General features: G+C 37.7%; 1 long non-coding RNA gene across 1 annotated transcript; it reads left to right on the top strand.

The window, feature by feature from the left end:
* Positions 1 to 3,172: 3,172 nt before the first annotated feature.
* Positions 3,173 to 27,992, top strand: LOC122489682. Its single transcript, XR_006298968.1, has 3 exons — positions 3,173 to 6,074; positions 7,875 to 7,977; positions 27,835 to 27,992. It is a non-coding gene; the product is annotated as an uncharacterized LOC122489682 (long non-coding RNA).

Below are 27,992 nucleotides of genomic sequence, written 5' to 3'. Positions count from 1 at the left end.
CTCCCCTTTCTTTGGTTCTTTAAACAACATTTCTTTACATTTGCAAATTTGCAGCTTTTATTCTTACCATAGTGGTGTATCCAGCAAACAAACAACACAAAGTCATTATTCAATATGAGACAGCACTTGTAAATAGTAATGAGGTGGAAAATTAATTAAATGTGGCTGAAAATTATAAATTATTTAACGTTACTTCAAAATTCTGTCAGTAAATAAAGCTGCAGGATGGGGAGTCTTTCTGGAAGCACTTTACCTTTTGCAAAAGTATCTCTAGAATTCAAAATAGCAGCCACACAAATGTTTCAGGAACTTAGGTCAAAGCCTTTTTATTCCTCTCTTTGGAAATTAGCAATAGTGCTGGTTCCAAATACTTTGCACAGTTCCTATAAATCTTGTGATATGTTATAAATGAATCTGGTAAGTAAATTTATGAAGATATTGAAGGCCCCAGCCCTCTTTGCCAGACCCTTAGAGGAATTTGACTCTCCAACAATACTGCTAATTAAAATCTTGCCTACAGACAACCAAATTCAGTGTGTTCAGGGATATTTTCCGTGAAAGTAACACCACAATTTTAACATTAAAAAAGTGTTTTAATTCTCAACCACTTTAATGCAAATACAATCACCAGCATAACTGAGATCTTTCCCTGGATTAATCAGGTAACTAAGCCACATATACAGAAAAAAAATGCTTTTGGTGATGGAAAAATGGAAAACATACCTGAATCAATCTCTTTTATAGTTCTCTTCAGCTAAAGCATTTCACAGTAAAACTACAATCAGATTTTTATTTTTCATCTGGAAAGAGCTTTTACACATGACACACTAGGAAAATCTGTTTTGAGCTTAAAATTGATATCTGCTTACATTATAACAGATTGTGTAATCACTGGATCTAAAACACTCAGCAGCCTGCCTGTGCTTAGGAAACAAGGATTCATGTCTTACAGGCAGTCTGCTTGTCAGGTTTTTTCTAGGGAATTAGTTCTCATTTCCGTCCTTCCTGATCCTTAAAAAAAACAGATTTTTTTCCCCCCAGAAAGTAAACTTGTTGAAAGATTTTACTTTCTCAAACACCTATGGCCAAAATATATCCTGTTTACTGGCCAATAATGCAAAAATCTAATATTGTATGTTAGGAAGTACTCCGCTTTCTGTCTTTAGAAAAACCTTCAATTTAAGTGAAAATAAGGAGAAAGTTGAACGAAGAATTTGGCAACTAAGGATATTTGACATCTAAGTATTTTTTAAACATTTTAAAATTTGTAATAGAAATATATTCTTGATTCCAAATGCCTTTCCTTGATGTCAAATAAACAATTTAGATACTATTTTCAAAATCTTATGGACAGAAATATGTCTTTAAACAATTAGCAAGAAGTGCCCATCCCCAAGTAAAAGGGTATTTCTTTTCCTCATAAGATTTTCAAAATCTTATGGACAGAAATATGTCTTTAAACAATTAGCAAGAAGTGCCCATCCCCAAGTAAAAGGGTATTTCTTTTCCTCAGTAAGATTCCAAGCTTTGCATCTCAAAAGTGGATGACATATGTTTTGGTACAATAAGGAAATTTTAGGAAGGTGGCAGAAGGAAAAAGTGTCTCTCATGCCTGCTTGGAATTTAAGCAGCCGGTTATGAAAAGCCAGCTAGCTCTAGAGCAATGTCCAGAAAGGTGTTTTTTGTACCATGCTCTTGCCCTATCTGGTTGGTCTTGCCTTCTTCCCCTCTACAGGAAATTCCAGTACCATTTGGTTCTCTGTGCCCATGCCACTACAAAATCTGCACAATAAATGCCAATAAATGACCAGAATTATACATTTGAGGTCTGTAAAATGGGATGACCAGGTCTGCTCTGTTCTTCTCCATATCCCTGTAATCTAGTACCTAGCCTTACTCAGAACAGATGCTCAGTCCATACTGATGACAAAATGAATGAATGTTGACTGAAGACAGCTTGAAAGTATTTATCCTTTCAAGGGCTTATGTGATTTAACAAGTGTCAGAGTCTCAAGCTGAAGTGATAAAGATTAGAAGGTGAATTTCAATGATCAATCAGCCTGATGGCAGAAGCATAGGAGTCCCAGGAGACCATCAAAGGCTCAAGGATCACTCCATGTCACTTACAATTAGAGATGGTTCAGTCTCTATGGGTAAGTGTGCCCTGTGTGTCTTATAGTCCTTAGTTAGGGGCTAGAAAAAACACTAGGCCTACCTCCAATTAATCTCTCCCTCATGTCAGAGAACAAAATAGATTTTTAATGTTTATTTATTTATTTATTTTGAGAGAGAGAGACAGGGTGAGCAGGGGAGGGGCAAAGAGAGAGAGAGGGAGAGAGAGAATCCCAAGTAGGCTCCACCCTGTGAGCACAGAGCCAGATGCTGGGCTAAAACTCACAAACTGTGAGATCATGACCTGAGTCAAAATCAAGAGTGGGACGATTAACTGACTGAGCCACCCAGGAGCCCTAAGAATAAAATACTTTTATACTATAGTATTCATGTTTGTTGAAGCCCAATCCCCAATGTGACAGTACTTGGAGGTGGGGCCTTCAGGAGGTGATTAGGCCATGAGGGTAAAGCCCTCGTGAATGGGATTAATGCCCTTTATAAAAGAGGCCACAGAAAGCTCCTTTGCTCCCTTCCACCATGTGAAGTTACAGTGAGAAGATAGCCACTTGTGAACTAGGAAGTGGCCCCCACCAGACACCAAATCTGGACTTCCCAGCCTCCAGAACTATGGAAAATAAATGTCTGTTGTTTAAACCAGTCAGCCTATGGTATTTTTGTCACAGCAGCTCAAATGAACTAAGACATATGACAAAGCCTGGGAGGTGGGCTGGAAGTAGATAGTAGACACTGAGGAGGAGAGAGCTTCCCAGAGAACTTGAAAGAAGTCTGTGTGATCCTTTCTTCATCACTAGGCACCTTTTCTCTATTTTCCTTCTGACTTGTTCACTAATTTAGGGTCCAGATCTAAACACCTCTGGACAGACTACAGTAAGCTATCCTTTTTTTAATGCTTATTTATTTTTGAGAGAGATACAGAGAGAGAGGGAGAAATCTTGAGTGGGGAAGAGGCAGAGAAAGAGAGAGAGAGATACAGAATCAGAAGCAGGCTCCAGGCTCTGAGCTGTCACCTGAGCAGGGCTCAAACTCATGAGCTGTGAGATCATGACCCAAGCTGAAGTTGGTTGCTCAACAAACTGAGCCACCCAGGCCCCCCAGTAAGCTAACATTTTTGAGCAATTACTATCTGCCCAGCCTTGTTCTAAGTGCTTGTCATACAATCTACACAATAATTCTAAAAACAGGTATTATGTAACCTCCCCTTCCCCACTCCATGAATGAACTATGCCCAAAGTAACGCAGCTTATAAGAAATAGAGCCAGAGAAACAAAATAAATAACAATTATTGATAGCTCATTATGTATTAGGGCTTTATATATACAGTATTTCATTATTTCTTACACAATCCTATGAAACACATACTTCTATTATTTCCATTTTACAAACGTACAAAATTGGACTTGAAATGGTTTTGTAACTTACCCATACCTACACAGCTAATAAGTGACAGGGCCAGCCTAGGGATGCAGGATTCCAAGTTCCTTCCATTTACCCAGTCCTCTGTCCTCATCACACACAGGTTCCAGGATCATAAAAAGGCTAACATTTATGGAATCCCAATTACATGTCAGGTATGCTCCTAAATACCTATATTAACTCAGTTGATCCTCCATGAGCTGGGTATAATTACTGTTACTATTACTGATGCCATTTTGCATTTGAAGAAATTGAGGCAAACCAATTTTCTCAGACACATGATGAAAAAATGTCTACACTTAGGCTTGGACCCAACAGCTTATCTTCAGACTCCATGCTCTGAACTATTGTATCATTATGCTGCTTCTGAATGTTCATATAACTAAATTTAAATAGCACTTATTTAGAAATCATATTCATATACCCACTAGAAGTTAACCCTAAGTCCAAAGCATTTTATCATATTCCAGGTAAGTTTTATGCAAAAATAGCATAGCTTCCCCATTTCCTATATTTCCATGGTAAAGCTGGGGTGGAGAGGACTTCAAAAAATTTAAAGGGCCAGACACTTGTTTAGAGACAAGACAGGAGAAGCTGGAATATTGACACCTTTTGTCTACAGGAAGCTTGGGAAGACATTCCTGCTTCAGCACCCCTCCTGGCTGAAGACGAGGAAGGGTTGGAGAAGTGTGTCCAGCTGGAGAAGTGAGAGTGAGGCACTGAGCTGTGAAGAAACTTCTAGATGGAGTTAATCCTGGTAGAAAGTTCTTTGGAATCCCACCCCAAAGATGGAGCAGGTAGTGAGACATCTTCAGCTAACTTTCCTTTCAGGGAGATAGCAGGGAGCTGGAAACTCCGGGCCTTTCCTTCCAATATAGCACCCTGGACCTCAATCTTCTACTTGTGTCCTTTCATCTTTGGTCACACCTCACTTAGAACTTGCTCCCTGGCAGCAAAAGGCAGAAGTCATTATGTATTTGCACTGTGTATCATTATTATTATTTTGTTAATTAGCTGAATTGATAGAGCACTGAATTAAACCAAATTAGCAACTTTTTCCATGGGTATGCCCCCATCTGTAATAGTTACACTCTTTTAAAGTATTATCAACTAATCCCTAGAGAAACTGGGATGGAGGGAGGAGAATATTTATTTATTGGTTGATTTATTGATTGATTGATTTAATATTATTTATTTCATCTCCATTTAGAAAAGGTATGTGCTGTGTACTTTATTTCTAACTCTCAGCAGGTTTCACATGATCATGACTTACAGAAGTGATGAAAATATGTTAATTAACAAGGTTGTAACTCCCTAGCTGTGCTCTTAGTGTGATTCATGCTGTATATTAGTGGGAGGTGGGGGGGAGAAGGTTAAATTATATGCAATGTTTTACACTGCATAATAATTGTTACATTTTGACATGAAATCAAAATTACCAATACTAGAAAAGGAGTGCCCCAAATGCCCGCTCAAAGAGCCAGTGGTGTTTTTGAGGAATTTTAAGCTCCCTGGATTATAGGATGCCATGAATAAGAGGATGAGTGGTAGGTAGGTTGGCTGGGGAAGTTTGACCCCAAAATCTGGTGCAACATTCCACAAAAATAGGATAGTTATTAACGAGTGGCAACAGTGGGGAAATGATTACTGTGGGTTTGAAACAAAAAATTAGTAAATCATAACACTAAATGGAGAGGCCTGTGGCAGGTCTTGGAAGTGAGTTTAGAATTCTGCAGAACTGAGCTGTGGTTGCAAGTGAGAAACAGGCTGGTGGGCCCCCATGGCACTTGACTCTGCCTGGCCCTGTGTGCTTCAGGGAGAAGAAGCCTGCAGTACAGCCTAGAATCTTTCCTGCCAGTACAGTATACCAAGAGCCTTGCCCCCTTTCTTCTCTTGCCTTCAGAGCCACCTCTGCAGCAAACCCCAGGCTGAGAAGTGCTCTGGGGACCTGGGCTCCACCACTGGGTTGCACCAGCAAGGAGGGTGCAGCTTCCTTGGTGAACTCGGTTGAGGCAGGGGGAAAGAAGGGGCACCCTGGCTGTGTTTGAAGATGTGTGGTTCACAACATATACCACTTACTTGATTGTTTCCTGATACCTGAAAACAGTAAAGATCTACATGTTACGTGAAAATGTACCATATTGAAAAATAAAAACACAACCCACAAATTGCACAAAAATTCGTATAAGCATGATTGTTTTACAAAAGGAGGCAAGAACACATTAGAAACGGGGTGTTATATGATTGAAACAGTCTGCAACGCATAAATGTTTCTAACACTCTCCCAGAATTCCTGCCTGGTTTGTTTAGAATCCAGATGGTCCGCATTGTGTATTTTCATGTGACCAGCCATCCTAGCTGCTTGGGAATCCTGTGATGAAGGTCACTAAACCGACTGCTGGCTTCACAATAGACAAATGACAGAAAATTGGGCATGAAGAGATGACAGAATCTCCTTCCTTTCCATACTAAACGTCTTGAATGTGAAGACTTGCTATCAATTTTAAGAGGAAAGTTTTTTGTTGGAGGTGAGCACCAAAATAGCATTGATTTATGACAAACCTATACCAATTCCATTAAAATGAACACAGTAGTTTCAGGCACTAATAAGTTATTACAACACTAGGTAATAAGGCAGTTCCCTTCATGACTTGCTTTATAGCATGGATGCTGACTGGGCTCCTTCAGTTTTCCTGGCTACTGTTAAGATTATGCTCACAAAAACATACATAGATGATACTCTTTTTTATATAATACAGCATTTCAGATTAAAAAAAATTTTAACGTGTATTTATTATTGAGAAACAGAGAGACACAGAGCGTGAGCAGGGGAGGGGTAGAGAGGGGGAAACACAGAATCCGAAGCAGGCACAGAGCCCCACGCGGGGCTTGAACTCACAAACTGCGAGATCATGACTTGAGCCGAAGTTGGTTGATTAATCAATTGAGTCACCCAGGCGCCCCCAGATTTTTTTAATGTGAAGACTGAAATGAATGCAAAGAAAACAGGCCAGGGTATTCAGAGAGGAAAACTAAACTCCGTAGATGCCAATGTCACAGCTGTGAAGATGACCCTTGGGGGTTCTCCTGGGTGGTGAGGGAGAGGGAAGCCTATAAAATCTCAATCTGTTTTTGTATGAGCAAAGACATGCCTCATAAGTTGAAGCAGGGATTTAAATTAAAGTGCTGCTCAAGCTGAATTGTCTACATGTGGATAGGAATATCTCAAAATTGACTGTATAATCAAGTTCTAAATGTTATATTCTGGTGTAGGGGGCTACAGGAGTTTTAAAGTGAGTCAGTTCTCCACTAAGAACCATCACTATAACTCTGACCTACCTCCTTCTTGATGCTTCAGATTTCTCTCTTGGAAACTGGAGGAGAACAGAAGATTCCCTGGGTCTATCCATATCTAAAATTCTATCACTCCACAAGTATACACTGGAGCCATGGAAGCCTCACTAGGTGGTTGGGGGACCAGGTGGCAAACGGCAGCCAGACTCTGAAAAGAAGTGAAGGGTATAAAGTTTGATAAAGCCTGTTTTTAAGATGGGGAATAGATGCAGCCTAAGTCACAAATAAGATAAGTTTGAGAAAGCCAATAAGGAAACCATACTTTTATTGTATAGATTAAAAAATTTTATTAAGTACCTCCTCACCTTGCCAGGTACTTGGAACACAGAGGAGGTGAATTCCCTGCTTTTACCTTTCTCACAGTGTATTAGAGACATAGACAAGCAAATATGAAGCAAAATGAACAAAGGACGTGCAATGTAGATATTGCTAGGTGGTAAAGTCATGGGTGATGTTTATGATTTTATTGTTAATTCTGTTTTGTAAGTCATCCAAAATAAAATGCATTTTTGTAATGAAATATATTATTAATTTTTTTAAGTTTAGTTATTTTGAGAAAGACAGACACAGTGCAAGTTGGGGATGTGCAGAGAGAGAGAGGGAGAGAGAGAATCCTAAGCAGGCTTTGTACTGGCAGCTGACACAGGGCTTGAACTCTTGAAACAGAAAGATCATGACCTGAGCCAAAACCGAGAGTTGGACACTTAACCGACTAAGCCACCCAGGCACCCCAGTAATGAGAAAATACTTTTTAAAAATAAGAAAATATATTTTAGAAGGATACTTCACATAAACATTAGATTTTATGTTAGCAGGGTGGTATTATAAAATCCTTTGAGAGTTAACAGAAGAGCTACCTGAAGCTCAGGTTAAGTAGCTTATTAAGATCACAGAGCTATAGTGAAAAACCAGAACACTGGCATGCACATAAGTATATCTTACCAAAGTTTTGTTTGTTTGTTTGTTTTAAGCAGGAGAGCTAGGATTAAAGCTAAATCCTCTAAGTCTCCAAATCCCAGGCTCTTTCTACCACCTGACAGTGTCTACTAATAACAATATGCAATCTCGAGGATCAAGGTAAGAACTGCAATACATTCAGTCATAAAAAATGAAATGGGAGAAACCTGTGTAAAAAAAAACTTCTTCAAAAATTTGAGTCTTACTGTCTTGCTTTTACTCTCCTGTATCACTCTTAATTTTTTTAAATTTCTTCCTTTCAATGTTTTCTTCTATCTCTATTAAAGACATAAATAATATTTGGGAAAGAAATAAAGGGAAAAAATAACATATTCCCACTATATTAAAATGACTATTGTTGATAATGTGGAATGTTTTTTTCCCTAGAGTTTTAGGGGTTTGGGGCGCCTGGGTGGCGCAGTCGGTTAAGCGTCCGACTTCAGCCAGGTCACGATCTCGCGGTCCGTGAGTTCGAGCCCCACGTCGGGCTCTGGGCTGATGGCTCAGAGCCTGGAGCCTGTTTCCGATTCTGTGTCTCCCTCTCTCTCTGCTCCTCCCCCGTTCATGCTCTGTCTCTCTCTGTCCCAAAAATAAATAAACATTGAAAAAAATTTTTTTTAAAAATTATTATAATTATACTGATACCTAATTACAAGTCTTTGGTGGATTTCTGCTGTAATTACCCAAAGTTATCATTAAAAATTTAGTCAACAATAAGGGAATGGCCCCAAACTAAAAGATTAAGAAATATATCAAATAAACAATCTAAGATCAACACTTCCATAACACTATGCCATTAAACACTAGACACGTGAAAGGCTCATTCAGAAAAAGGTTTAGTGGTAAGAGAAATTTAGGGAACATTTCAGATTCTTATCCCATTTTTGGAGATTCACAGTGCACTTTGCAAAAATCTGAGAGAAGCAGTGTTTAAGGAAGAAAAAACTTCTTTAAATTTTAACTCAACATTTCCTAAATTTATTTGCGCATAAAATATTAAAAAATATTTTACACTCATTAGTGCCTTTTGGAATAGGAACAAACTTGAGGATACACTTTTCCAGTTCTTTCCAGTGCTAGATTTTAAACGACAACGTTATTAGACCTGACTACCCATGCCATACAGTACCCAATAGGAAAAGACAAGCAGCTTCCAAGATCAGTTGGGCCAGAAGCAAGAGGAAAGTGGGGACACTGTGGAACTCTGTGCACTTGGAAAATACATCTAGAAATGCAGCATTAAGCATTCCATCCTTCCAATCTTTAAAGTGTCTGTTTAACAAAATATTTCAAGATTCTAAATTTTCCCTGTCAGAGATGTCAGCCAATGAAAGAAGCCTGGAGAAATCACTAGCAGAAGGTGAAACATTGACATTATTTGATGATTCTTCCTTTATTCTTATACATTTCCTTCTTAACCTTGGGGCCTTAAAAGCATTCTTGTTTTGTTTCACCCTATTCCTATCTCTATATTCAAGTACAAAAGTCTGTTGATCCTACATGTAGCATATCTTTCATGTTCTTCCTTTCGTCTCTATCCCACCCTCTCGCTTATTTACTTAATAATTCTCCTTTGGGCACCTACTCCATTCTCCATTAGACATTTGCCAGAAATGTGGTATCTGCCCTGGAGAAGAACACACCTAGTTGGGGGAGACTCATTCAGGGTTATCATCTCTCACCAATACCACTGTATTAGATCTTTCTTGCCCTCAGGCCCTTGTACTCTAGTGTATCCTCTAAAATTCCCATACTTATCCATTCAAAACCCAAATATGATCATGTCACTCTCTGTCCTGAAGTCAAATAATGGCTGCCAAATGTTATCTATGTACATTTAGGTTGAACTACATAAAACTGTCAATATTCCTACTAAGATGACAATTTTGCGTGGTTCAACACAATAAAATGAAATTTCCATTTTTCCATTTGTTGGCTACCATTTTATATGAAAATCTTGAGAAGGATCTTTTCCAAGTCTGAAAGGCATTTTAGGTATCATCAAAAATATAGACTGTGAGGCATAAATAAAATCTGTTTTGTGAGCCCCAAATCAAAAGCCATAGGGCACACTCTTCAATTACTGGCAGTGATTTAAAATCTAGACGCTTCTCACATGGACAACTCTGTGGTTTACTCTAGCATCAACTCCTGCTACTTGTACCCATAACCCAATAAACTTCCTGCATGTTCTAGTTTTTTTCTTCATGTTCTACTTCCTCCTTGGGTTATTATGAGGATTAAAAAATATACATAAAAGAATAATCTATGTAAAGTAAGTGACAGATTACATTTACTATTAGCAATAGGCCTAATTCTCACTTTTGTAAAAACAAACAAACAAACAAACAAATAAACAAATAAACAAACTTACAACCCCATTGGAAGTAATCTCTCTGCACTGTTCTCCTAGCATTTCCTTTGTATCTCTAATAAAGCACATATCAGGGTCCATCTTGACTTAGAATTATTTATGCATGTGTCTATTTTCTACCCTGGATTATGGACCCCTTCTAAGCAGGGATCATATTTTATTCATGCTCTCACCTACACTGGGCAGAGGGCCTTGCACTGTGGAAGCAGTTTGCCATGCAAAAAGCACTATCAATTTGATGATGATTTGCATCAAGCATATGCTGAATTGTATTGAATTCTTTGTTAGTGAGGGTCAATACCACTCCTCTCTGGGAATAATGGTCATAAAGTTAGAAGTTAGGAAATTCTTCTTTCAATGAGAAGGACTGCCTGGATGGCAGATATCTGGAACCCAAATGCATTGTTCTCCCTAGTACAATTCTACTTTCCTGAAGGTGGAATTATCTTTTTGCCTTAATCATAGTGTAAGTAAATAGTCACCTTTCCTAATGCAACATTCATTTCCTCTCTTATGGTTTCTTAGACAAAGACATGAATGCATAAAATCCCAATTATCTAAGTAATTGGGACAGTGAAGAGTTAAGGAAGCATTCAAGAAAATGCATGGTCTATGACTTCTTTTTCAGTGTTTTGAGAATTCAAAGCTATTGAGAAGGGCAAACCATGGAGGGCTATTCCTGTGAATTAATTCTGCTCTTAGTCCAAGCCTTTCCTTCACACTTAAGGAGAATAACATCCATGGAAGTGAAGAAACATGCTCAAAAATATTGTGGTGAGAGGCAACATTTCTGTTGTGATGTATTTAGGCCAACCTATATGGAAAGCAAGGGGTCACTTTGAGATGGTTCCAGAATCTTTTAATTTTAGGCATCATATTTTTCTGATCCCAGGAGTTATGTTACCCTTGCTGTCAAAAAACTGACAGAAGGACAGTCCGGGATATACAGGAGAGTAAAATTGTAGCTTTAAATGCTGTTCTATGAGATGCTGCTCCTGGTGGTTTCCAGAAAGCCAGAAAGGCATTAAAACCAAAGACTGCTATGGAGAAAGTCACTTTGAAACTCAAGTTTTGAGAGCATCATATGGTATTTTAGACATTAGAGGAGACAATCTTTATTGTTCTATGGAACTTGCAGCTGATAGGACCAATTGCAAAATGCTAGGCAACCTTGACTCACCTGACATGGAACCAGAGGAGCCAGAGACATGAAGGCGTTCATTTTTATCTCCTTCCTCTTCATCACACTTGCTACTTGTTCACCATGTCAGCTATGTAGGAATCAAACCTCTTTAACCACATTCCCTTCCCCATTTAATTACCTCCCTATCACAATCTTCTGCCCTTTCTTCTGCTTTCCATGACCAGCCTTAGCATCCTTCCCTGCATAAATCTAGCCACATCCAGATTCATTTCAGCCATATCCCTTACCCCTTATCTGTTCCAAAATACGGAAAAGAAAGAAAAACTCCTTAATATTCTAAATCACAGATGGCAGGAAATCACATGTGTTAAAATTAAGTACAAATATACCTGACACCTCATCAGAGGCAGTAAAGTGCTATGGTTAAGAGGGAAAACTGATGCCAGACTCTGTGGTTCAAACGTTGGTTATACTACTCCATCATTTAACCTCTGCATACCTCAGTTTACCCAACATTAAATTAAGAATGGTGTTGATACCAATTGCATTAGTTAGGATAGTGAAAAAATAACAGCCCCCTAAATGAAAACAGAAGTTTACTTCTCTCTGATGGGGGACTGTGGGGCTGATGAGGTGGTTGTGTGATTATGGGATTAGGTTCCTCTGTCTTATTAAGAACTAACCACCCAACAAACCTTTCAGTATAAAAAGCTACATAATAGGAACAGTGTTGAGCAATAGAATTTTTCTGCTATTTTCAGAAAAATCAATATGTATACATCAAAGTATTAACTAGGAAATTAGGAAATTGTGGAATTCAGAAAAATCAATGTTTGCTTTGGCATATATTTGAAAGGAACTGAATTTCTTAACAAAGAGAGATGACAATTATAGACCTATTTTCTTTACAAAAGATCAAGAGATTTAATTTGTTGGCCAAATTGTTCACTAACATTTATGGGTACTTCTAAGAGAACAAAGAGGTTCTTCTAACCAAAGTGTGGAAACCGAAGTAAAACAAGTAAAGGCAATCTTTTTAACCAACAAGTGGCAAAACTTTGGCCATATCAGATGTGTATAAAGTAGAGGCTTTTCTCATATAAGGACTCATTAGGTTCTTAAGGTTATCACTGGCCCTTTGGGACAGTACAGAAAGCTTATTTCTGTAGCTTCACCTCTACCTCATAATCTTTATCACTTTCACCTCAATTTCTTAAAACAGACAATTTTCTTAATAACGAAAACTCAACTTTGAGGACCCTCTTCAAACCTAATTGTTATCCCTAAGCTCCATCTGAACAGAAATTCTAGAGATGAATGTCTACTATCATGGAGTTTTACTACAATATTGCAGACTTAGGTAGAACAGAGTACTGGTTTTGGAGTTAGATCATTTGAGTTTATATTCTAACCTTACTTACTGTCTGTATGACCTTGAGCAGGTTCTTAACCTCTGCATGTATTAGATTTGTCATCTGAAAATAGGAACAATAATCATACATGCCCCATAGAGTAATTATGATGATGCATTAAAAATAATATGCATAAAGTTTTTAGAGCAGAAGCATTGAGGAGTTGCTGGCTATTTAATTATTAACATTACCCAAGTCTTTTAAAGGTTTTACAGCATTACAGACATTAGCTTCTTACTTTTACACAGCTTTACCAGTCACAAAATTCTGTTGTATACACTATCTTATTTGATTGTCACGATTTCGTCACTACAGTTTTCAGGGACAATACTCCCATTTTAAAGGCAAGAAAACTAAAGCTTAAAAAGAGGAAATAACTTTCATAAGGTTGCCAACCCTCCAAACCAATGGGCTCGAGTCAATAACTTGGTATTCTTGCAAGTTAGCTTCCCTTGGCTGTACTCAGAGGAACAATGGTGGCGATGATACATGAGCCTTAGAGGATATGGTCCAGATAGCTCCTTCTATGGACCATGACACATAGCCATGCTTTCCTTGACACCCCTGACTGGGCCAGGGAGAGCACATGACTTTACGGCAGTGCAAAAGCTCTGCCCAAACAAAGATGACAGCCACTTTCTGTTTTCTCCTTTGGAAATTTGAGCATTTCTAGTTGTGACCGCTGATGTTAGAAAGAGCTTCACCTCTACCTCATAATCTTTATCACTTTCACCTCAATTTCTTAAAACAGACAATTTTCTTAATAACGAAAACTCAACTTTAAGGACCCTCTTCAAACTTAATTGTTATCCCTAAGCCCCATCTGAACAGAAATTCTAGAGATGCCACTGAAAGGAGACTGAAAAGTATAGCGAGGGAGGCCAGGGGCACTCAGGGAAGGGCATGTTTTTCATGAAGACTGCTAATAGTGATAAAACTATTGCTGGGTAACATAGCAGAAGTTTCAAGAGCAGAGCAAGAAATCTAAATCTAAATTCTAAATCATGGTAAAGGCAAAGTTCAACAAAATTTTACTTTATATGGACAACAAGTTATCTTAGTTCTAGATTGTAACTCAGTGTTGAATCCTACTTATTTGGGAACCCATGACTCTTCCCTTAGGGCCCACAGGTCTCTTTTGCTATTACAGAAGTGTCTCAAAGTAACTCAATGATGTCTCTTACACAAGTGTCTGTAACTAACTCAATGGCATCTCTGTTTCTTGCAACCAAAGGCCGAGACAAAAAGAAATGTAAATTATTAATTAAGATCTCTGTTAGGGTTTTAAAACAAAAATACCCTATATTTTACATATGAAACCATACAAACAGAGATGCACAGAAAGCTGATCTGCCATGAGAGGCACAGAAAGAACCAGGAAAACATGCAGAGAGTCAGAATCTCTGAGTTCAGCTGCTCCTTCCCTTGAGTTTTCAGAGACATCCAATGGCCTTATAGCAAATTCTCTTTTTTTCCCCTAAGCTAGCTTAAGCTAGATTTCTGTAGTTTGCAACCCCAAATAGAGCTAATGTCTAGATTTCTCATCCCAGAATTCTTTGGGGGAATTCAACTAGATAAACTCTGGATATGTAATTCAAATATGAACACACACATATATGGGCCTGAACAAGCTATCTTAGAAATATAGGAAAGCATTAGGTCACACTGAAAACCCAGAATTTAACCTTAACTGCCTGATTTTGAAAAGATAGTCATGCATACAAGTGATATCCAACTAGAAAATTAATTGTTAGTAGAAAAATGTTCCATAAATATTGTAATGTTTCTGAGTAAAGAGCACTGGCACCTGGGTTAAAGGATGACTGAATAGCAACCCTAAATATAGAGCCCTCCAGAGAGCTAGACAAATTTGTTTACATTCCAGGGTGGTGAAGGTAGTAAGGTAGAGACCTTCCCATGCTCCAAGAGTATTTGTTTACATTCCAGAGCAAAGATCTATGCACCACCCCCCTGCCCCAACCCTGTACTTTGTCCCTTTCTCTTCCCAGAGGAGAGGATGGGAAGACATGTCAGCTGCCCTATAGCCTATAAAAGCTGTGAGTTTCACAATGTGGTGTTCCTCTCATGGAGTACCTATGCAGGTCCACCTAGCTCTTTCAGAGCTGTCACATGGGGAAACTATGACACGGGGACCAGATACAAGATGCTCTGTGAGGAAATAAGAGGTATTTTTTTTTTCTGATCCATATATGGCAGTATAACTTGCTAACTTGCAAGTAGGGTAATATCTCAAACTCTGTCCAGTTTCAGACTTAACACTATATCCTAGATTGCTCAAGGTAAGTTTACACCTCCTATATAGAATAATTAATAGACCTCATTTCATTCTTAAAATTGTCCCTGTTCAGAAGGTAAGTGATATGTTCACCCAACATATAACTCACATAATCTCAAGAGATATCCTTCAAGAAATGCAATATTACCTAATTTTCTGCAGGTTTGGGTATTTGGTGACTCATTCTTTTTATTTGCCAACTCCGATTGCCATTAGGTTATTTGTTACATTAGGTTACAATGCTAACTCAGGTTATATTGCCATTGAAATAGTAAAATTGTCCCTTGAGGCTTCTCCCTTTCAATTCCTCTAGAACTTGGTACCTGTGTTGAAGCACGCATCTTCTGCTTTGTCTTGCAGTATATTTATGTATGCTTCTCATTCCCTATACCTGTCTACAATATTTTTCTCCACTGACATCCATAGTCTGGACTTATGCAAATGAATAAAATACCTCTTGGATAAGGCAAATAATTATCCTCAGATTTAACTGCTTCAAGGTTCAATTTGTATTCAGGTTTACTAAGCATATGGTTTACCTGTGCCCAAGTTGTATGACAACTCTCGTGTGGCAATTTAAACAGGGCTGATATTGATTTTTCTCCACAAATGGGAGAGTGAGACACAATATTAAATCATTTATCCCAGGTTAATGGCAAAAGGGAAAACAAAACTACAAAATATAGCTACTGGAATTTCTGTTCAGCATTCTATCCTCAGTATGACTGTGTGTTTCTATTTTGCATGTTTACTCTGTAATGTATTTATTGTGTGATATATATAATGTATTTCATTCATTATAAAGCATGTTTCTGAAATATTGGTCCTGCCTTCTAACACATTAATAATAATTCATTCATAAGAACTATTTTTTAATTTACAGTATTGATTTTATATATATTCATATATATATTTAATATTCTGGAAGTATATTGATAGGTTCAGAAATATAAGGTTTTTTTTTCAAATTTAGGATGCAAATGCATTTAACTATATTACAAAATTTTCTACCACTGGAAGACAGTATACTGCAGCCTCAAATTACAAAACTAATGTATATTAAAGCAAATTTAATTTAAATTACAAAATTTTCTACAACTGGAAAAAATCATAGTCTAGCCCCCTTAAATTACAAAAATAATGTTTTCCCTTTGCCATTCATTCCCAAACAAAATAATTTAAGTGTATCCCAGACAACCATAGAGGTCCTAGGATCCTTCTTATATTTATGAGAGAAACTACCTACTGGTAATGATTTATTTATATTCTATTTATTTTTGCGAGAGAGAGAAAGAGAGAGAAAGAAAGACAGAGTGCATGTGGGGGAGGGGCAGATAAAGGGGTAGACACAGAATCTGAAGCAGGCTCCATGCTCCAAAATGTCAGCACAGAGCCCAATGTGGGGCTCAAACTCACAAACCATGAGAACATGACCTGAGCCGAAGTCAGACATTTAACTACTGAGCTAACCAGGCACCCTGCTGAACTCCTACTTTTAATCCAATTCTTAACCACCACCACAACTTCCACCACCACCTACTCCTCAGTCCTTCCCACACTGGTTTCAATCCCTTGACATATATTTTCCTTGCAGTGAAGATCCTGTCCCTTGTCCTTCATTGGTCTTCCATTCTATAGGCTCTTGCCTGCTGCCATCTGCTAGACCCAATGTCTCCTCCAAAGATCTTTCATGCAACTCTTCATGTCCCTGTCTAGGCCTCCAACCAGTCATTTGGACCCCCTCAGAAAACTCAGCATCCTAATACTTTATCCTACAGAGTAATTTTCTCTTTCTTTCGGTCTTTACCTCTTCAACCCAAATTAGGCATGTAGTCTTTTTTTACCATTATTATTTTATGTTAAAAGGAAACATGTTGTCTTCCCAAATAAAAAGAGCAATTGTGTTCAGGGTTAATATTCAAACTGCTTAGCAGAAAAAAAAAAGACAAAGGTACCAAGCTACCAGAACTGACCATAGTGAGGCTGCAACTCTGTACATGTGCTGCCAAAACGAGAACAGCAAGGCTGCAATTTTGAGTGACAATCCAGTGGGAGAGGGATTCCTCTGACTTCTTCAAGCAGTGATTCTCAAACCTGGCTGCATGTTAGAATCACCTGGAAAGCTTTTCAAGCCCATCAATGATTGGACCCAAGCCCAGTCCAGTTGAATTGTAATCTCTAAGGAAGGGGTCCAGTATTGGTATGTCTCAGAACATTTGCAGCTGATTTTTTTTATTGCAAAATGATCACTACAATAAAGCTAGTTAATATCTGTCACTATACATAGTTGAAGAATCTTTTCCTTGTGATGAGAACTTCTAAGATCTACTCTCTTGGCAACTTTCAAATATGCACTATTGTACTATTAACTATAGTCACCAATTTTGCAGCTGATTTTAATGTGCAGACAGGTCCAACAATCACTGGGTTGGATGAATGAGATATGCAGCCATGACTATTACTGCTCAAACTGTTGCCAGTTCTTGACATAGCTTTTCTTCTGTTCTTCTGAGGCCCATAGGGGGGAAGTGAATTGACCAAATTCAACACAAGAATCAGTGGCTAAATAGAAACTCTCTCTTGATTTTCTGATTCCCAGACCAGTCTTCTTTCCACTGCACCAGGACCCTACAGTATAAACTTAGCATGCTGCATATTACCACATTATATATGTATTTGTTACAGTCGCCACTTGTGATTAGTCACATGATTCTATGTATACTTAATGACCTACTTTCTCGAATGCTCACCAAAGGCAGTTGTTGAGGATGAACAGGCTTTCATCCTGATTGATCTGGCTATTTAAGATCCACCGTGCAATGTCTTGCAGTAAGTAGGTAGTAGCGTTATTGTCCTAATTGTCATTGCAGACTGAGGAAACCAAAGCATAAACAAAGAAGAGGTACAAAGCATAGGAGGAAATGCTCTGTAACTCTGATCTCATTGCAATATCCAAATGCCATCTTGTACCAAGAGGAATCTGTGGGAATGCAAGTGAGCAATATTTACAGCATCTGTGTAAGGGGATAGCTGAACCAGTAGTGCAGGTTCAGTAGGAGTAGAGAAAATTTATGTTCAGTTTGTTCCCTTATTTTAGAGATGAAGCCAAAGTCATGCAGTGGATTGGGATGCAGAACTACAAGTAGGAACTGGGTAGCCTGATTATCACTGGACTGCTATATCAACTCTACTGTGATGTAAGATGTAGTGCCCCCTAGAGCATTCCTTATAAAGGAAGGGAGAAGGGAGGGAGGAAGACAAAGAGAGAGATTATCTATATTCATTGTAATTAATCCATCAAACTTGTCTCATCCTAGTATCTGAATTTCATTTCAGGCCATCTGCGAAAAAATAAAATAAAGTAAAATAAAAAACAGACTTTTTAACTATCAAGCAAAATTACCTCCCCAATAGTATTTAATAATATTAAGAAATAATCTATATATTAATTTCAATTTCCCAATTTCATGTAATATTATAATGTTAATTTGATATAAGGTATAACCATTGGCCTATCGGGGCTGGAAAATATAATCCTTCCAAGATAGTAGTTGACCCTTCAACAACACAGATTTGAACTGTGTGGGTCCACTCATACACAGATTTTTTTTTATAGTACAGTATGGTCAATATATTTTCTCTCCTCATGATTTTCGTAACAACATTTTCTTTCCCCTAGCTTACTGTATTGTAAAAATACAGTATGTAATACATATAACATACAAAATATGTGTTATCAACTGTTTCTATTATTGGTAAGGCCTCCGGCCAACAGTAGACAATTAGTAAAGTCAGGTTATACTCAGATTTTTGACTGTGCAAGGGGTCAGTGTCCCCAAACCCCTTGTGTTCAAAGGCCAACTGTATTTAGACCATTGAGGCTGTGGGGTAGGATTAGGGTAAAAGGAATCTCTGGTAAGTTTCTTCCCCTTTTCCCAGAGGCATGGGGAGAATTACTCTGTGCAAAATGCCTTGGGCTCTTCGAATGAGAGCTGCCATAACAGTATAAATTTACAATTGTTTTGGACATGAATAGGAACAGGAACTCTAGTGACACTAGTAACTAACACAATTCTGAATTTTGAGGGTAAAATCCTGTACTCTAGTTCTTCCTAGGTCAGTTTTGAATGTTATAAATACAACCCCAATTATAAAATGTTTCATTATAGCAATATAGCAAGCTTGTTTGCCATATGCCTAGTGGTGTGAAGAGCTTTTCATTCCGTGAAAACAAAGATCTCAGAGCCAATAACAAGCAATGTGAACAGGGCCTTGCTGTCATATTTAATGTGTAGAGAAAAAAAGAAAGAAAGAAAATCCAAACTGCAGCCTTAGGCTGGCAGTCTGTAGCTCAGCCTCTCTGCATTTTAACCGGACTAAAATATTAAATATTTAGGCTCAAGGGATCTGTGATAGGTTAGATCCAGCTGTAATATTGGTTTAACAACCAGGAAAAATAACTTTCCACCTCAGAAGCAAAATTAAAGTAACAATCATTAAACTGGTATAATTGAGTGTTGTAACTTTGAACTATGATTCAAATAGAGGTGTACATTTTCTCATTGTTTCAAACTGTCAATAATTAAAGACATCATTTGGGGCGCCTGGGTGGCTCAGTCGGTTAAGCATCCGACTTCAGCTCAGGTCATGATCTCGCAGTCCGTGAGTTTGAGACCCGCGTCAGGCTCTGTGCTGACAGCTCAGAGCCTGGAGCCTGTTTCAGATTCTGTGTCTCCCTCTCTCTCTGACCCTCCCCCGTCATGCTGTCTCTCCCTGTCTCAAAAATAAATAAACGTTAAAATAAATTTAAAAAAGACATCATTTAATGTAGTTTATGTAGCAACCATTAAATAACACAAGAATGGGAATGCCTAATAAACTGTATAAATGTATTTTACTGATGCACAGTTTTCTACAATAGCTCTATGTGTACATATAAATATACCTCATTAATCCAGACACCACTAGTTTATGGAGTGGATTAATACAGACACTGAGTATTTTTGAAACTGTTCAGACACAGAATCTATGTTTGGATTAAAGATGCAGCATTTAAATGAGTTGAGTGCTGAAAGGAAAAGAGAAGGAAGCTCATTGTCTTAAAGATTCTTTTAGGTTAGATTTTTATAACTGGATTACTATTTTGAAATTGAAGTGTTAATTGCAGAGTGTGTTGAAAGTCACTGAATGAAAAGTATCTGGGAGGCAGAACAGCATGGCTGTTAGAGTGAACCTACTAGGATTGAATCCTAGCTCTGCCACTCACCTAGCTAGGTAAGCTGTATTTAATGAAAAACGACTTTAATGAACAAAAGGGGGAAAGTACTTGCAATTCAGTCTGCTCAAAAAATCTTGATCACACGATTACCATGTCATTGGTCTCACCCAGACTCTGACTCAAGTAGACAATGATTCATTAAATAATAGAACCCCAAAGTATCCCTGATACTCAGGTATTGATTCCACAAATAAACCTCATCACTGGCTCAAAGCTATCCTAAAATAAGGCTGTCTGTGAGGTAGAAAGCCAGGACGTGGCCTACAAGGCCCCAAGAACAGGCCATTTTGGCAAATCATTGGACATCTCTGTGCTCCATGGTCCTTCATTAGTAAAACGGAGAGAATGCTAACTCTTAACATTTGTTGGAAGGATTCAATTAAATGAAATAATGCTTTGATAAATGGCAATTTTATTGATAGGAACATAATGACATCAACATAATTTTTAAAACAAACATTTGGTCTAAGAGAAAATGTTTTAATAGTAGTCATTTGAACATAACTAGGGTATTGAAATTCAGATAACCAACTTTTTTTTTTAAGTGAAAGCAGCAGCATCTGTTGACCTATTCTAGAGTTATTTAGTGGTTGCTAAATAAACTACATTATTCATAGTCTTTGCTAGTAGTCCAAATTCAAAAAGTAAATAATTTGCACAAAACCACATAACTAGATAAAATCTTAAATGTATTGGTCAGGGTTCTCCAGAGAAACAGAACCAATAGGAGATATATACATGTATACATATATTATAGAGTATTGATTCAAGTGATTATGGATCCTGAAAACTCCCACAATCTGCCCTCTGCAAGCTGGAGACCCGGGAAGGCTGGTAATCTAGTTCAAAAGCCTGAAAGCCCAAGAGCCAGTGGTATAGATTCCAGTCTGAGTTTGAACACCTGAGGACCAGAAGTGCCAAGAGCAAGAGCAGATTAATATCCTAGCTCAAGCAATCAGGTAGAGAGTGAATTCAATTTTCCTCTGCCTTTTTGTTCTGTTCAGGCCCTCAACAATTGGATGATGCCCATCCACACTGGGGACCTGCACAATCTGGTCATCCCTTGGCCCAGTCAAGTTGAAACATAAAACTAACCATCACACCAAGTGTCTTGCTTCCCAGTTCATTATCATTCTTTTATGATTGCGGATTTTATTCCTCCTCCTTTTGGTTCCCCTTATTTTTTCTATTTGCTGAATCATTTTTTCATGAAATCTTACTTGAAATCCAGAAAAAGTTGGAAAGGATCTTTGGCCCCCCATCAACCCTCAGAGACCCTATGCCCTTGAGCCACCTTTTTGAGGGAACCCTCAGGCTCTGTGTAATACAGATGGAAAACCATTCTGTTCCACATTAATGTAGTTTCTACAGTCTATTTGAGAAAAGTAATTAAAGAATTGAATATTCTTATTCACACTTGAAAGTAATAAATCTATTTGAACATTATACTAAATTTAGCAAGGCTTCTTCTATTATTAATTATTGAAGGAATATCAGATACATGTATTAAACTTACTAAAAGCCTTTTTCTTCGTGGAGCTTGTGTGATAAAATATGACAAAATGTGAGAAAAATCTAATTTAGAAGAGAACACATTTTCATGTGACTTTCTAGTATTTTAATGCCTTTCATGCCATATTTTATTTCTCTTGAAAAAAATAGTGGTTAGAATATGACTATATATATATATATGTAATTATATATATCTTGCTCTTATATATGTAAGAGAGCAAGCAGGAACAAAATGACTACCTAGTACAGTTGGGCTAGCACCAAGCCTTTTACATTTATTTTCTCGCTTGATTCTCATGTAATGGCCTCAACGATGCCTGAGTAAGAATGAGGCCACATTAGTATTAATATTCAATTTTATTTGTTCTGTTTTTCACCTGCTAAGCCCAGAATTCCTAGTCCCATTGATATTGAGCATTATTTTTTGTGCTTACTTGCCATCCTTGTATCTTATTTGCTGAAATGTGTGTTCAAGCATTTTGCCAATTGTTTACTTGGTTATTTTCCTAATATTGAGTTTTGAAAGTTCTTTATAAAATCTGAATATAAGCCTTTTAGCGGACTTATAAATATTTTCTTTACATCTGTGGCTTTTTCTTTTGATCTCTCAGTGATGTCTTTGAAACAGCAGGAGTTTTTAATTTTGATGAAGTCTAATTTATCACTATTTTGTGTATTATCTAAGAAATCCATACAATAACCCTCATCATGGATCATTATTACATGCTTCTTTGCATGCATTGTAATTTATTGGATGCAAGACATTGTGATTTTTACCTTGTGGAGCAATGCTGAATATTTTTGTAGATATTCTTGGCTTTTGTTCTAGGATGCAGTAAAGTTGCTTGCAAGCAGTTTGACCCTTTAAAATCTAAGTTTTAAGGGTTTTTAGGCAGGACTGGAACAGTGCTCAGTCTAAGGCTAATTATTCCTAAAACTGAAGGAAGGCCTTTATGTACTCTACCCAATACCCTACTAATTATGAAATTTTCCAGTCTGGCAGGTAGACACTGGTGCTGTTTCTGGCCTTGTGTAAGTGCAGACACCATTACCTGAAATCCTTTCAGGAAGTTATTTTCTGGGCTCAGGTCATTTGCTCACTTGAATACACTGATCAGACTCTCCTAATTCCCAAGGGGCACCTTCAGAGTTCTTTCTCTGTAAGGACCTCTTCTGTTCAATATTCTGTCCATAAAATTCTAATAAACTTTCCCTGGACTCTCAGCATTGTCCCCTCAACCCAAAATGTTCACTGGTTTCTGCCTGGAAGCATTCTCAAGGTGTAATATGGGTAATCATATGACTCAGCTTGTTCATTTGCTCTCTCTCAGGAGTTACTATGTTTTATTATCTAATGTCCAAAGACTTGAAAACTATTGTTTCAATATATTTTGTACATTTTTTGTTGTTGTAGTTTCGTGCCAGAGAGTATACCCAGTCCCTGTCACTATGTCTTGGTCAAAGTATAGAACCTCCTCCTGATTTTTAATTGGAAGCATGGTTACTTTAAATATGTTGGAATAAGAAGACTGACAAATACAAACACAAACCTCATTTTAAAGTGCCACTTTGGAGAATCCAAGGGCAATATGAAGACACAGGGATTAGGGGAGAAAAGGAAGAGCTGACACGTTATGAATGGTTCTGAATCAACAGAACACAAAGGTCTTTCCTTTCAAGCCATCGCATTGCACAGCACTAGCAGCATCACAGCACATGTTATATAAGGCTGACCTACCTTAAAATGCATGAATCAACCTTTATTTAGAATTAATTTTTGATCCTTTGACCTTTTATGAATTCTTAGCATCAAAATGTCAAAAGGCTTTGAAAGTTTAATCAAAATGATGTCATTCCTTCTCATGGTCAAATCTGCACTGTGCCTTTTGATAGTGCCTATGAATATTACAACTATTTTAACTCTCATTAACTCTCTTATATTTCTTATAAAGGATAAGGTGAGGAGACTAAAAAGTGATGTATACATTGATTAAATGACCACAATGTCAAATCTAAACAAATATTGACCTGCAACACCTAAACCATCAATCAAATGATTTTGGAATTGATCTCAGAAAAAAATATATGGGCCTGCAAGAAAATCTGTCCGATTTTTTGCCCTTTCTTTTCTGCCTATACTCTTGGCTTCTATTCAGTTTTGTGCTTCTAAACTTTGCCTTGCAAAGCTTGAGCAAAAAAAAGAACCCAAGGAAGGGGCATCTGCTGCTTACTACTAAGAGTTGTGCCAGGCAGGTTGCAGAGGCAATAGGGTCTCAGTGAACTGGGGCAACGAAGCCAATCAAGAATTAAGATGACTCAGGGGAGCCTGGGTGGCTCAGTTCGTTAAACATCCAATTTAGGCTCAGGTCGTGATCTCACAGTTCATGCATTCAAGCCCCAAGTCGGGCACTGTGCTGACAGCTCAGAGCCTGAAATCTGCTTTGGATTCTGTGTCCCCCTCTCTCTCTGACCCTCTCCTGCTCACACTCTGTCTCTGTCTCTCTCTCTCAAAAATAAACATTAAAAATATTAAAAGAATTAAGATGAGTCAAAATAATTTGTGCTCTAGTTGCCTAATGCAGTGACATCAGTTGGCGACACAGGAATAAATTCCTAAGCTACTGAACCTGAGTGGCAGAAAGTAAAGGAATTACCATATGCTGTAGAAATTACCAAACCTAGAGAACTTCAGAATGGATATCAGAGGTCTTACTCAGACTCTGCAAGGTGAACAACCACAGTCAAGTTTTAAATGAATTATACTGAAGACAAAAAAATAGGAGTTATTAGTGGCTTATCAAGTATCTGCCACTGTGTTCACACCTTGAGACATATTTCAGTCAATCCTCACACCAATCATGGAAGGGTTGTACTACTGTCCACATTTCACAGAGGAGAAAACTAAGGCAGTAATTAACTAATTAACTGAGACACTATTTGAATCTAGGCCTAATTCCAAAGACTTCTTTATTTTTTTAATGTATTCATGTTTGAATACATAATAGATGCACATGGTACAGAATTAAAAAGGGTAAAAATGTCATAAAAGTAAGTTTTCTTCCAATCTATTCCCAGATGCACAGTTCCCCTCCCAAGTGACAACTTAATTAATTTCTGTATACTTCTACAGATGTTTTACCAACTATAATGGTAGACACGTCCATTTTTCCTTACAGTTGCATTAGTATTTGCTTCATGTATTTTGATGGTCTGTTAGGTTCATAGTAGTTTAAAACTGTTACATCTTCTTAGAGAATGGACTCATATTATAATTTTGTGATGCTCCTCAGTATCACTAATGATCTTCCTTGTTCTGAAATCTACTTTGTATGATATTAATGTAGCTCTTCCATCTCTCTTTTGATGAGTACTAGCTTGTTTTACCTTCTTCCTTCTCTTTCCTTTTATCTTAGTCTTTATGTTTAAAATAGATTACTTGTTCTGCCATTGCAATTTTATGATGGATCCAAGAAAGGCATTAATTTTCATCTGTCCAACCTTTTAAGGTCATGCACAATAACTTCCAAACTGTTTACAGGTCAAAGCTGAAACCAGAAGTTTTCTCAGCCTAATTATTTTTAAAGATAATTTCTCATAGACAATGAACATACATTTTAATACAGAGAAAGTCTTATCTTTCTCTTGACTACAGAAGTAGAATATGCATTGAACACTTAAGAGTTATATACATTGCTTTAAAATATGATTAAAAAAGAGTTACTAGGATTCAGCTGTATATATCATTTAAGGTTGGATTTACATTTGTTGTAAGACTGTTCTTCCTAACTATACATTTGGTACTAACTCTGAGAAAGCATTAAAATCCAAGGAACCTAAGTTAAACAAAGACCTATATTTTTTTTGAAAAGAAAACATATATAATTTATTTGAAAAACACTGCAAACTGTCTTAAAGTGATCTTAATTGTTCCTGGGCCATAATTTTCTTTGGATATGCATCCTGCTATTGGTTTGGGACATTACATAAATGCAATTCCATAATTTATTAAAGAGAAGCCATCCGTGGGTGCCTGGGTGGCTTAGTCGGTTAAGTGTCTGACTCTTGGTTTTGGCTCAGGTCATGATCTCACGGTACATGGGATGGAGCTCCACATCAGGCTCCTTGCTGACACAAAGCCTGCTTGGGATTCTCTCTCTCTCTCTTTCTCTCTCTTTCTCTATCTTTCTCTCTCTTTCTCCTTCTCTCCATCTCCTCTGTCTCTCTCTATCTCTCTCAAAACAAATAAAATTAAAAAAAAGAGAGAGAGAAACCATTCGTACATTTTATAGAAGTGTTTATTAATCTAACCAGCCTTTTTTTTAAAAAGCTTATTTATTTATTTTGAGAGAGTGAGGTAGAGCATGAGTGGGGGAAGGGCAGAGAGAGAGAGAATCTCAAGGAGATTCCATGCTGTCAGCACAGAGCCTGATGTGGGGGCTTGATCTCACAAACCACGAGATCATGACCTGAGCTGAAATCAAAAGTCAGTGCTTAACCAACTGAGCCACCCAGGAGCCCCTGAGCAGTCTTGATTGTTACCGTTGGACCCCACTGTCAGGGATCATACTAGTGATTTTATTGGCAGGGACAAAAAAAATCTAAACAAGGTAACAGTCAAGCATTTTCTAGGAGTTTTTCTTATTCCATAATAAGTGATAACTAAGATTTTTTAGAGTAGACAGAGTAACTAGCTATGGAAAGGCAAGATCTCTGAAATCTACAGAACTGACATAGTTCATGAAAATTTTGTACAATTATCAAATTTCAGTCATGAAAATAGATTTGTGATACCTTTTGCTTAAGACATAGTTGGAAAAGATATCATTCCTGATAAGTTATGACAATTTCTTCCATTAAGAGAATTTTTTGAGTGAGCTTTTTTTCACTGCATATTGTTTCAGTTATATATTGCTGATTAACCACCCTAAAACTTAGTGACTTAAACCACAACAGTTAATTTTTCTTAAGATTCTACAAGTTGATTGATTCTTCTTCTGGTCTGTTCTGACATTACTTATGTGGTTGCATTCATCTGGTGAGGAACCTGAGGATGGGCTCAGCTGTGGCAGATGGGATTGCTGAAACAATCTTTCCCCGAGTCTCCACCTGGGCTCCATCAGCAAAGCATCACAGGAGGGCAAGTTTCAGTGGAGAAGCTCTCCTAGGGCTTCTGCTTGGCATCATGTTTGCTGATACCTCATTGGCCAGAAGCCATACAGTCAATCTCAGAATCAACTGGGAGGAAAATGGAAGTGGATGCTGGGAAGTTTGATTCATTGGGAAACATTGTTGTAAAAATCTCTTCTAGTCCTTCTTTTGGTTCCACATATTCACATCTTTCCCACATGCAAGATGTACTTAGTCCCTTCCAAGAACCCCCAAAGTATCATCCAATTACTGTGTAAGGCTCAAAGTCCAGGATCTATGAGGTTTTGAGGCAAATGAGGCTTCACAGGTGAAATTTCTCAAGTGCCCCTCTTTGGGAGCAATTCCTCTTAAACAAAGGATTCGGGAACTAAACGGTTGTTATTTTCGCCCACACATGCAACATACATTGGTGTGATAGGGAAAGGATAACTTCAACCAGCTACTTGGATTCCAAAAAGAGAGGAACAGAGGCACATAGTCCATAATAATTATGCAGTCCTGCCCAGGATATGCTCTCAGGCCCACAACTCTAAGAACTGTGAGTGTTCCTTAATAGAAACCAGTTCTGTTTATCTGTGGTTCCCTAATCCTTTATTCTTCTCAACTCTGTCTTTAATGTTTAGCCATTTTAATATAACATGAATTTGTCTGAATTTGGTAGTGCTTCCTTTGGAGAATTCACTGTTGTTGTATCTGTAGATATTCCTTCTGCCTCATCCTCTCTCTTCCCCCTTTCTGAAATTTAAATCATGCAAATGTTAGCTCTTCTCACTGAGTCTCACACATCTCTTGCATTTTCATTTCTTTTTTTAGGACTTGTGATTTCCACATGAACCAGGTTAACAATAACAGAGCTGGAGTAAGCACATTCAAGTGAATTGAGATGGACTGGAACTCCTTCACTTGTTTAAAGTGAGTTTGTAGTCTTTTTGGACTGTTTGGTCTTGGAATAAAAGGCTGGATTTACTCTT

Source organism: Prionailurus bengalensis, chromosome B2, assembly GCF_016509475.1.
Source record: "Prionailurus bengalensis isolate Pbe53 chromosome B2, Fcat_Pben_1.1_paternal_pri, whole genome shotgun sequence".
Lineage (NCBI taxonomy): Eukaryota > Metazoa > Chordata > Mammalia > Carnivora > Felidae > Prionailurus > Prionailurus bengalensis.
Note: the sequence above shows the minus strand (reverse complement) of the source record. Positions and strands in the feature narration are given on the sequence as shown.